Consider the following 10,924-nt stretch of genomic DNA (forward strand, 5'->3'; position numbering starts at 1 on the left):
TGATCTCGAGCAAGTCACTTACCATCTCTGGGCCCCAGATGCCACAGGTATCCTTGCTGCCTGCAGATTCAATGCAGTATGAATAAAAGCCTAATTTATCGCAGATTGGTAAAAGAGAAAGGACTCACTGTGGAAAGGGTCTGCCAGGGTGGGAGCAGTATCACAGCTCTGAGAGGCAATGCCAAGTCAGGGTGGAGAGGGCTGTGGAATGCACTTCCTAGCATGGTAGATCTGGTACCTCGAGTGCGGAATCAAGGGCACAGGATCCCTCCAGCAGCCAGGCCCTCAAGTAAAGAATCATCAGCAGAATTGCCATGCTCCTCCCTCAGGTACCCAGGGCTGCTAACCGCCGGGACAGCATCCATGATCATCAGTCCTAGAGCCCAGAGAGCACAGTCCATGACTCTGGGCTTCCAAAGCTCATCATGAAGCCAGCACTAACAGGTGACACCCACTCAGCTCCGACAACTCAGTGTAATCAATCCAATTACATACGTCTCCCCCTTAGCCCAGCAAATATTTAGACAGCCACAGCGAATATGCGTTCCAAATGCAGAGACTGGGAGTAGGTGAAAGGGTTTTAGCTCTGGGTGAGATTGAGGGAACTTGACATGTTATTGAATCGAGGGCCGCAGAAGGTGAAGCCGGGCAGTTACACATCCCAGGAATGCGGACGTAGCGCTCAGTGTGTATCTGAGGCCGACAGGGTTTAACAGTCTCCATCTGGGAACAATCACCCGCCAGCGGCAGGCCGATCCGCCGGGAGGGCTGCCCTGGCTGCACGCCCCCTCCCCCTACCAGGCCCTCTTCCTTCCCTCCCTGTGCAGCCGTGGGCTGTGGACTCCGAGTGGGATGGGGAGGTGGGGAGGACGCGAGTGTCCCCGTTACTCTGCGGGACCGGCTGCACGCGGGAGTCCTGGAGAAGGCAGGGCTGGGGGCCGGCTCACCGAATGCCTGCAATTCCAGGAGCAGCGGGCTGAGGAAAGAATCCATTCTCCCCCCGTCCGGGAGACCTGGGTGGAATGCCACGGGGGGAAGGCCGTCTGGGATGACAATGGCTCACCCGGCCGGCTGCAGCGGGCGGCAGTGAGGCCGGTGAGGGTAGGGGAGATGTGTTCACGTCCCGTCCCGTTCCGTACCTCTGGCTTTCTTTGTGCGAATGGGGGAGGGGGCTTTCATCTGTGAAGTTCAAAGCGCCGTGCACGAATTTCCTCTGCTAATCCTCACTCTGATCTGAATTTTGTTGTGTAACCAAACTGATTACAGGAATCTGGTGAATCGGGCGAGGCTGGGCCCCTCGGACAGGCTTCCTCAGACTTTGCCCCAACGAGGCCCGCCAGCCCTGGGGCAGGGCAGTGGAATGGGGAGGCTGATTTATGGCCTGGAGACGCTCGGAGGAGGAAGGAGGCTCCGGGAGCAGGTCCCATAGCCCAGCATAGCCCTGTTTTATACATGATGCTGAGGGTAGCCAGTGTGCGAAGACAGATATATGACTTCAAAATCTTCCTTCTGTGCCCCCGAATGACAGCTCTGACTACCTCCTGGTTAGCGCCACAGACCCTTCAAACACAAGCTCCCCAGCACTAAAGTCAGTATCTCCTCGCACCCTACTTTCTCCGGCCGGTCCTGCCCTTACACCCGGGGTCCTGGGACCTCTGCCCCAGGGCACTTGGAGGCCCCCCTCTCCTGCTGACTTTTGGCTGTGCCCCTTCCCACTGGGACGTGCTGACCCCCAAACCACCTTATGTTCCCAGGCCCTAGAATTCCCCGCTCAAACAGCGTCACGCTTCTCCCCGAGTCTGCGAAGGCCTCTGGGCCGGGTCAGTCCCCCAGAGGATGCTTTCTGCTTCAGGAGAAGCTGTTCGTGTGACCGGTGGTGTGCAGGGGCTGCGTGGGCCGGAGTGTCTACATGCCTGACTCCTCATGATGCGGGGGAAGGGGCAGGCTTCAGCCACGGGCCCTGGCCTGTTCCGCTGTGTTATCCAGCCCTGGGATACACCACCAGCCAGCTTCTGAAGCCGGGAACCCTGAGCCAGAAACCTGCCTCAGGTCTGGATCCCTCCTCCTGTTCCAAACAGACGATCGTCACCAACCAGTCACCACGTCCTCTGGACGCCACCTCCAGGATGCCTCTCGTATGCCTCCCTTCTCACCATCCAAGCTGCCTCTGCCTCTCCTGCTCTCCTGGATGGAGGAACAGGCTCGTTGCCGGTTTCCCTGCCCCCACACTTGCCCCTCTCCAATTCCTCCTCTGCACTGTGGCCACAAGGATCTTTCATCCTCTGATCTTGTGACTTCTTTGTTATTCACAGTCTGAATAACCCCTGCTTGAACTTCAGCTCTCAACTTGGAGGTCACCCCTGTGGAAGCCTTCCTGACACTCCTGGATAGGGTCAAAGACCTGCCGAGGAACTGCCAGGGAGCCTCACACACTTGGCCCCCAGCACCTCTCCATCATGTATTACCAGTGCCTGTGAATTTCCTATACTGTGAGCACCGCGAGGGCACTGACATTGCATGTGTTGATTCCCAGGTCCACAATACCTAGCGCAACGTCTTGGGCAAGTTAGATGTTAAACAAATATTTGTTGAATGAATAAAGGATCCAGACTGATGGTGTCTTTGCTAAGACTAGGTCCTAGGTCTCTTGTCAGAGCCAGGTAACTTCTCAGACCAAGAGTTGAGGGGAGTTTAAACATGGCTGTTAAGCTAAAGCATCCTTAGACGTGTTCTGACATGGAACAAACTCTATTAGAATTCCTCTGTAGGAGAGTATAGTATAACAAAGATGGGAGAAATCTTAACATTCTCTGGGGGAATATTTGAGCAACAAGTAAATACGGTGCTTTATGAAGTGTTTTTTTTTTTTGCTAGGTGGGTGTGCAAGTTTGGGGCCAGAGCAGAATTGCTCAGGACAGAAAACTGGAGGCTGTGCTGCTGCTAACAGTCCTCATTCTCCCCTTTCCCTCAAACCACTCTCAGTGTCTCCGTAGGTAACACAGCGTCCTCTGCAGTCAGGAACAGCTGTGTGGCTGAGCTCTGGCTATTGAGATGTAAGCAGAGCTGTTGTATGGGATTTCTGGGAAGGCTCTGTAAAAGGTAGAGCGTGTGAATGCTCTTTTTGCCCTTCCTTGGTTCCTCCTTCCTGTTGCCTGGCATGTGGCTGTAATGGCTGGAGCTCCTAGCAGCCATGTTGGATCATGGAGCAAACTTGAAGGATAAAAGCAATGAACTAGGATGGTGGAGCAGAGAGCTAAAGAGTTTGTGGAGCTACGACAGAAGCCCTCTAGACTTCTTTTATGTAAGAGAGGAATAAACCTCTTCTTGAAGGTACCGCTAAGATGAGCAATTAAGCGCTATTTCTTTTTTTTTTTTGCGGTACGCGGGCCTCTCACTGCCGTGGCCTCTCCCGTTGCGGAGTACAGGCTCCGGACGCGCAGGCTCAGCGGCCATGGCTCACGGGCCCAGCCGCTCCGCGGCATGTGGGATCTTCCCGGACCGGGGCATGAACCCGTGTCCCCTGCATGGGCAGGCAGACTCTCAACCACTGCGCCACCAGGGAAGCCCTAAGCGCTCTTTCTAATTGAGTCAGGAGCCAAATGGTTAGCTTGCCTGGGGTGCCTCAGTTGGGTGTGCTCCTGATTCCCAGCCCAAGGCTCTCTTACTTTTTCTTCCTTTACTTCCCTCTTCCCGTGCTGGCACAGCCCCAGGAACCCAACGATTCCTACGGGCTGCCTATAAGCAATTCCCTTCCAACTTGGCAAGGTGCACCCGGGCTCAGGTAGTGCCCTTGCGTGCAGCAGGAGATGGAGTGCCAAAACTATTACTAGTAGGGGAAACGCAAACATAAGCAAGACTCTACAAATGTTGTAAACAGAGACTCTTTCTCAGAAGTTTGGGGCTTCTCGTCACTACGGAACCTGTTTCCTGGAATAAACAGATGACATGTGATTGTTTTCTTGAAATTGTAGACAAAGAACACCACCAGGATAGGCTGTTCAGAGCACTCTGTACAGCTCTTGCAGGGACTCAGGGTGTAAAGGAGAAGTGGGGGGACTGGAGAAGATACCCGTGTTCCAGTGGGAAAGGGAAACAGAGTAAGGGGAGCGAGGGCAGCCTTGCCACCTCCCAGCCCCTTCACCTCCTGTGCGGATCCCCCCCTTCTGACAGTGCCATCACACTTCCTGTAAGGGCCTCAGCGGTCACCGGGCCTCTCAAATGTGCGGCTGTGGAGTTTTCCCCACTCTCAGAGCCTGGAAGGGAGGGCTGTTCACGGACTACTGTGAGAGCACCTCCGAGGACAGGAGCCTGAGGGCTTTGAGAAGTGGGGCGACTTGCCCAAGATCGCAAAGCTAATTGGCAGGGTCAATTCAACAACAACAAAAATAACAGCAACCAAGAGCTATAGTATTGCTAACACAACATGAAATAAAATATACCTTAATTTGTGACAGACGTTCTTCTGTGTACTTTACCCATTTCAACTCCTTTAACCCTCAGAATGACCTCATGGGGCACTCAGATACCCATTTCACAGATGAGGAGACTGAGGCACAAGTAGGTAAAACTTGCTCCCGAAGCCAACCTGCTGGTTCCTGGCAGAACCAGGATGGAGGGCCTCTCACTCCAGTGTTCCTTCTACCACAGCACAGGTGCTTTAAAAAAGGCCTCCAAACTAGAGTAATTTCTGAAAAGGCAAACTCTTTTAGTGTCTTCCTGTGATGGCATGCCTCCGTCTGCATGGGACTGGGAGAGAGAGAGAATTCAGTGACAGGCGGGACTCACAAGTGGTGCTGGGGGACAGGGCCCAGAAGCAGAGAAAGCTTTGCTTCCTCCCTCCCTGCTCTGCTCTCATCCTCTTCCGCGGCACAGAGCGCCTGGATGGGCAGCTTGGCAGGTAACATTCCCACGGGGTGGTGTGAACAGGTGACCTTTGCAAATCTCCACTTGGGGACCGGTGACCCTTTGAACAACAGGTGCACTGATAAAAGCTGGGGCCTTATTTTTACAGACAGGATCCTGTTTGAAATGCCCGAGAGGGCTGTGTGTGAAGCTTGACTGACAGCAGGTCTGTGGGGACTCATTCACACAACCTATTATCACCCCCTACTTTATCTCTCTTGAAAATGTAGGTTTTTGATGTGATTGTTTAAATTTGAGTATCTCTGTATTTATGATTCTGAAACATAATCACCAAGGGTGGGGGGCTTCTGGAGATCAGTGACATTCCCTGCAACAGGTGAGTGCTCGGGGAATGTAAAAGTGGATCTGGCCCAGGCCATTAGGGAGACACCCCTACGTCCAGTGGGGAGGCCCATGCTCAGCGTGCTTTGTTTGACAAATATTACTGAACCCCTTCTCTTTTGCATCTCGACTCCCTGTATGATCTCATAGCTTGAGTGACATCTTTTCACCCATGACTCCCAAAATTATATCCAAGTCACTCAACACTTCCACTTGGATGTCCAGTGTCCAGTGGACGTTACACACCAACATGTCCAAACGGAGCTCCCATTGGACATGAAAAGGAAAATGCCTCACCCACAGCTTCCCCATGTCAGTTAATGGCAACCATCTTTCAAGATTTCAAGCCAAAATCCTTGGAGCCAACCTTGACTTTCTCTCTCTCAAACCTGATATTCAGATTCTCAGAAAATCCCACTGGTTCGAATTTCAAAATATTTCCAGGATCTGACCACTCTCACCACCCTCCCTGCTACTGCCCTGGTCCAAGCCTCTCTCTTCTCTCACTTGGATTATTGCAGTGGCCTCTGGTTGGCCTCCCAGCTTCCACTCTTGGTCTCTTCGTCTACTCTCAACATGGCCGCCAGAACAAACCTGTTAAAACGAAAGTGAGATCATGTCAGGCCTCTGCTCAGAACCTTCCAGTGGTTTCTTAACTCCCAGAAGAAAGGCATAGTCTTGCTGGATGCCCAGGTGCCCTGTGGTTTGCCCCCTCCGTCCCCCTTCCATCACAGACCTCCTCGCCTGCCCCCCACCCAGCGCTGCTCTGCTCCAGCCTCCTTCCTCTGCCTGTAGCGCCGGGACCACATCAGAGCCCCGGCACTGACGCTGCCTCCTGGAACCTCCCCCGATGCCCTCCCCACCTTGTCCACCCCCAGCTCCCTCACCTCCTTCAGGTACTTTCTCAGCGAGCTCTCCCTGACCAGCCTCTCTAGGATTTTACCTTCTTCTTGCACTTTATTTCCCCTTCCCCCGCCAAGGTAGACACTGTTGTCGCCGCACCCAGATTGTTTCCTGGGCCAGTGCACTCACCCCAAGCTGCTGTGAGTGTGGCCGCCAATGGCTCCGAGATGCCCTGATTCTCTGGGGAATTGTCCTCTACCAACAGGCTCTGCCTTGGCTGAAAAGTTACAGCCCCTTCCTCACCCAACCCAGAGCAGCCCACAGCCAGGATTGCCCTCACAGAAAACAGTATTGTTTGCTATTACTGAAATCAAAGAACATATACTGCCCAGAAACCAAGCCCAGGAAGGTAACTAGGTCGCTGACGAGTCAATAGCACAGAAACTTCAAGATCTGAGCCCCACCTGACTGATTCCGCATCTCCAGTCCCTTAGTCACTCCTGGCTGGCAGCAATGCAGCCTTGCTGGAACACAGCCCTAAGACACCCCGGTGAAGTGTGCCAGAATTAACCTCTAGAATGAGTTAGGCAATGGCCCTCAGCTGGCTTTGGCAGGGCTCCAGCTCAGGAAAAAAGGAGCTTTCCCCCTTGCCCGTGGCCGTTCCTATCTGCCACGCGTTCCGATCCCTCACCCCAATGAGGAAGCACAGCTGCACCTGGGTGCCTTCTACCGAGTACCTTTCTTCATCCACCTAGTTTTCAGATCCCATCTGGAGGCAGATGCATAGACTTCCCTTGTTTACCTTATCATTTGACTGAGACCTGAGTGGGCAGACTGTGGGAGGCCAGTAGTCCCAAGAGGAGCTGACAGATGCCTTTGGACAAACAAGCAAGTAAGCTGCGTTACTGGCAAATCATCCAAGATAGGGAGGAATAGCGCACTGGGATCAGAAGCCAGCTTTCATAGGCTGGAGGAATTAGATGAGAAGGTGGAATGAGCTTGTGGGCGACAGCATTAGCAGTTCAAGACTCCTGGCTTGACCACCAAGGTCAGGATTTGTGCAAGTCCTGGGATGCATAGAGGCCTGAGGACTCATTTATTCCTTCAACATACATTTGTTGAGCACCTACTATATACCAGGTGCTGTTTTATCTACTGAGGATGCAGCAGGGGACAAAGCAGACAGAGTGACTTCCCTCCTGGATGGACATCTTAGTGAGAGAGAGATGGACAAAGTTAAATATATGTTATGTTAAGTGAGCACTAAGAAGAAGAAAAAAACAACAGGAAGGTCTTAGGTTGGGTTCCCTAGAAGCAGAGCCTGAGACAGGGATTTGGTGAAGGTGGGTTTTTTTGTTTTGTTTGTTCATTTATTTTGAGCGAGAGTTCTTAGATGAAAGGGAGTGAAGGAAGTAGATAATGAATGGAAAAAAGTCAAGAAGAATGTGGGCTTAGGTCTGATCCACGAGAGACTCTGGAGTATTCATATAACTCTTACACAATTGTCCCCACCTGGAAGCATGAAAGCCAGCACCTTGGGTCCCCTTATCTTTCAGTCATTGGCTGTGGGCTGCCCTGGGTTGGGTGAAGAAGGGGCTGTAACTTTTCAGCCAAGGCAGAGCCTGTTGGTAGAGGACAATTCCCCAGAGAAGCAGGGCATCTCGGAGCCATTGGCGGCCACACTCACAGCAGCTTGGGGTGAGTGCACTGGCCCAGGAAACAATCTGGGTGCGGCGACAACAGTGTCTACCTTGGCGGGGGAAGGGGGAATAAAGTGCAAGCGGAAGGTAAAATCCTAGAGAGGCTGGTCAGGGAGAGCTTGCTGAGAAAGTACCTGAAGGAGGTGAGGGAGCTGGGGGTGGACAAGGTGGGGAGGGCGTCGGGGGCGGTTCCAGGAGGCAGCGTCAGTGCCGGGGCTCTGATGTGGTCCCGGCGCTACAGGCAGAGGAAGGAGGCTGGAGCAGAGCAGCGCTGGGTGGGGGGCAGGCGAGGAGGTCTGTGATGGAATGGGGAGGGATGGGGCAAACCACAGGGCACCTGGGCATCCAGCAAGACTATGCCTTCCTTCTGGGAGTTAAGAAACCACTGCAGCCTTGTTCTCCATCAGTTCTGTGTAAACCTAGTTTCCTTCAACACATTTACTTTTGCTTCAGTTAAGCACAAACTCTGGAGTGAGAAAACTGGATTCAAATCCCAGTTCCACCACTAGCTAGTTCCACAATCTTGGGCAAGTTGCTTAAGCTCTCTGTACCTCTATTTCCTCCTCTGTAAGAATGTGTACAACCGGACATACTAGTACCTACCTTATAGGATTACTGGGAGGATTTAATAAGTTAATATACAGCAACACTCAGAATTGGTCAGCCTTATTTAATATGGGGGTGGGGGGACCCTAAAGGGTGTGAATACCAGAAGGGGAGGCTCATGGGACCATCTGGGAGACCAGTTGCCATGTTCCTCGCAAGGAAACCAGTGTGTGGTTAGGAAGGGGGATTAGATGCTGCAAACCCCAAACAGAACACCACACACACACACACACACACACACACACACACACACCCCAGATTTCTACTGGTTTCCTACCAGTAAAATGGGGAAATACTTGTATCTACCTTGCAGGGTTGTCCTGAGAATTACTGTGGAACTGGTTGCTTGGCACACTGAAAGCAATAAACAGATGTTAGTTGTTGTAGTTGTTTGTTATAGTTATCAATTTGCTAGTCCCTTTCTGCCCTGATTGAATCCACCCTGTCAAGTTTTGGCTGTGCTTTTGCCCTAATTGGCATCTGCTACCTTCACTTCTCATTTTCTGGCCCCTTGGCCCTCAGCACGCACTGCAACCATGGCAACTGTCCTGCTGCCCTCCTGTCACCTGGTCCACGTCAGCTCCTCCTTCCTGAGAATGTGTGAGCGACTCAGGCTATCTTTCCTTTTCTCTCTTTGAATCCTTCTCTCTACCCAATTTCTCGTCTTCCCCTTAATCGTTTCTCCCTGTGAGTAACTGGTGTAAGTTATCCCCTGGAATTTCTATCTGTGCTAGTTGTTAATAGGTCTTAGAAAAGAGGAACCCTAAAATCCTTCCGTGGCACTCTCAGTAGATGCAGAAGCGGGGCTTACTCGTGTAAAATGTAATGAACGTTACTATACTCTCTAAGATAAATGCGTTATTTTGTGATTTACAAAATAATTTCATATTCACCAAGGGGCAAAATTCTGTCCTGGTAACACAGTAAGAGCTGTTTAAATTCTAAAATCCCACTGAAGTTGCATGACGTTGAGCTCTTGGAAGGTCGACCCTAGGGGCTGGGTGATCTCCTAGACTTTATGGAGTGTGTGGTGAGTTTAAGTGCTACTGTTTTTAGATTTTAAATCCTGCAGGCTCTACTCTGAGAATCCATTGCTTGCACGATGGGCAGTACACAACCATTCATTCATTCAATTATTCTTAACACATGCACTAAAGAATCAGCTAGGAATCACTTACCATGCTGGGTGCCGTGTTACAGCAGTGAATACGCCGACACCGTCCCTGCGTTCATGGAGCTCAGGGTTTGCAGTGCTGGCGGTGTGGAGGAGGTGAAAAAGACATTAAACTAATAATTACGCAAATATTTAATTCTGTCGTTTAACTCTGGTGGTTGCAGAGGGCAGAGCACAGGAGGTGAGGAGACTGTTTCACAGAATACCTGACCCCCTTCATCTGCCCCAACTTGCGCTGCCTTGTTCCACTCTCCCTGCCAGGGCCTGACCCCTGAAGACCGTACGCCAGGAGAAGGTCGGAGGCGAGGGCACAGGGAGAAAATCTAAGATACTTTTATATCCTTTCCCTCCCCGCCTGGGTGCTGCTCCATGATTCTAACTCCCACCAGGCAGGCCTGCTTTGGTTTTCGCTCCTGTCTGGGGGCTCCCGCCTCGGCTCTGGTTCTCCCGTCTCCCTTCACCCCACACCTCCCCAGCCTTCAGGTGGTAGTTGCTATCTGCTGTTGCCAATTCAGGACTGTCTCACCCCCGTAACAAATTCCTCGGCACGCACTCTCTGTTTGAAATCCACAGTGGCTTTTCTTTGCCTAGCTGGACTCAGACTGACGGAACGACTCTCTCTATTTTCAAGCCCGTCTCTCGCACTTGCTGTAGTCCCTGCTGCTGATGCGGGGCTGGGCTGTGACTTTTCATGAACAAGCAGGCAGCCCTGGGCTGCGGGCAGGGATGGCCCACAGCGCTGTTCAGAAAGCACTCGGGTGGCACAGGGACTGGAATCGTGATATTGATATTAATTTCCTCCCTTTAGAGGTGAGGAACCTGTTCTAGAACCTCATGTTTCCTGATTCCCAGCCCCTTTCCTTTAGGAACCCACCTGTCACCTCCAGGGTCCCACCCATTACCCAAGGCCCTGCGGTCCTTACACACTCACCCCCCAATTCACCTGACTTCATTTCCATCCAAGCGAGGATTATTTGTCTGAGCCCACAACCCATAATTCCCACCCGGAAGTGCTGTGGTTTCCATGGTGTCCTGGGGTGAGGGGGTTGGACAGTTATTTAAGCAGAACAGAGGCCCCAAGTCCAGGGGATCAGCCTGCAGCGTGATCAGACAGCAAGCTGGGACTGACGATGGAAGGGCAGGAAGAGGTGACGTGCCCGTCAGTGATTCTCTTGTCTCCGAACCCCAGACCCTCCCAGGCAAGTGCCCAGTGCCCCGAGCAGCAGCAGGTTAAAATCAACTAACAAAGTAAGTCCCCTACATATGAACGAGTTCCGATCCGAGAGTGTGTGCGTAAATCCAATTTGTTCCTAAGTCCAGCAAAGTTAGCCTAGGTACCTAACTAACACAATCAGCT

Source organism: Globicephala melas, chromosome 5 (assembly GCF_963455315.2).
Source record: "Globicephala melas chromosome 5, mGloMel1.2, whole genome shotgun sequence".
Classification (NCBI taxonomy): domain Eukaryota; kingdom Metazoa; phylum Chordata; class Mammalia; order Artiodactyla; family Delphinidae; genus Globicephala; species Globicephala melas.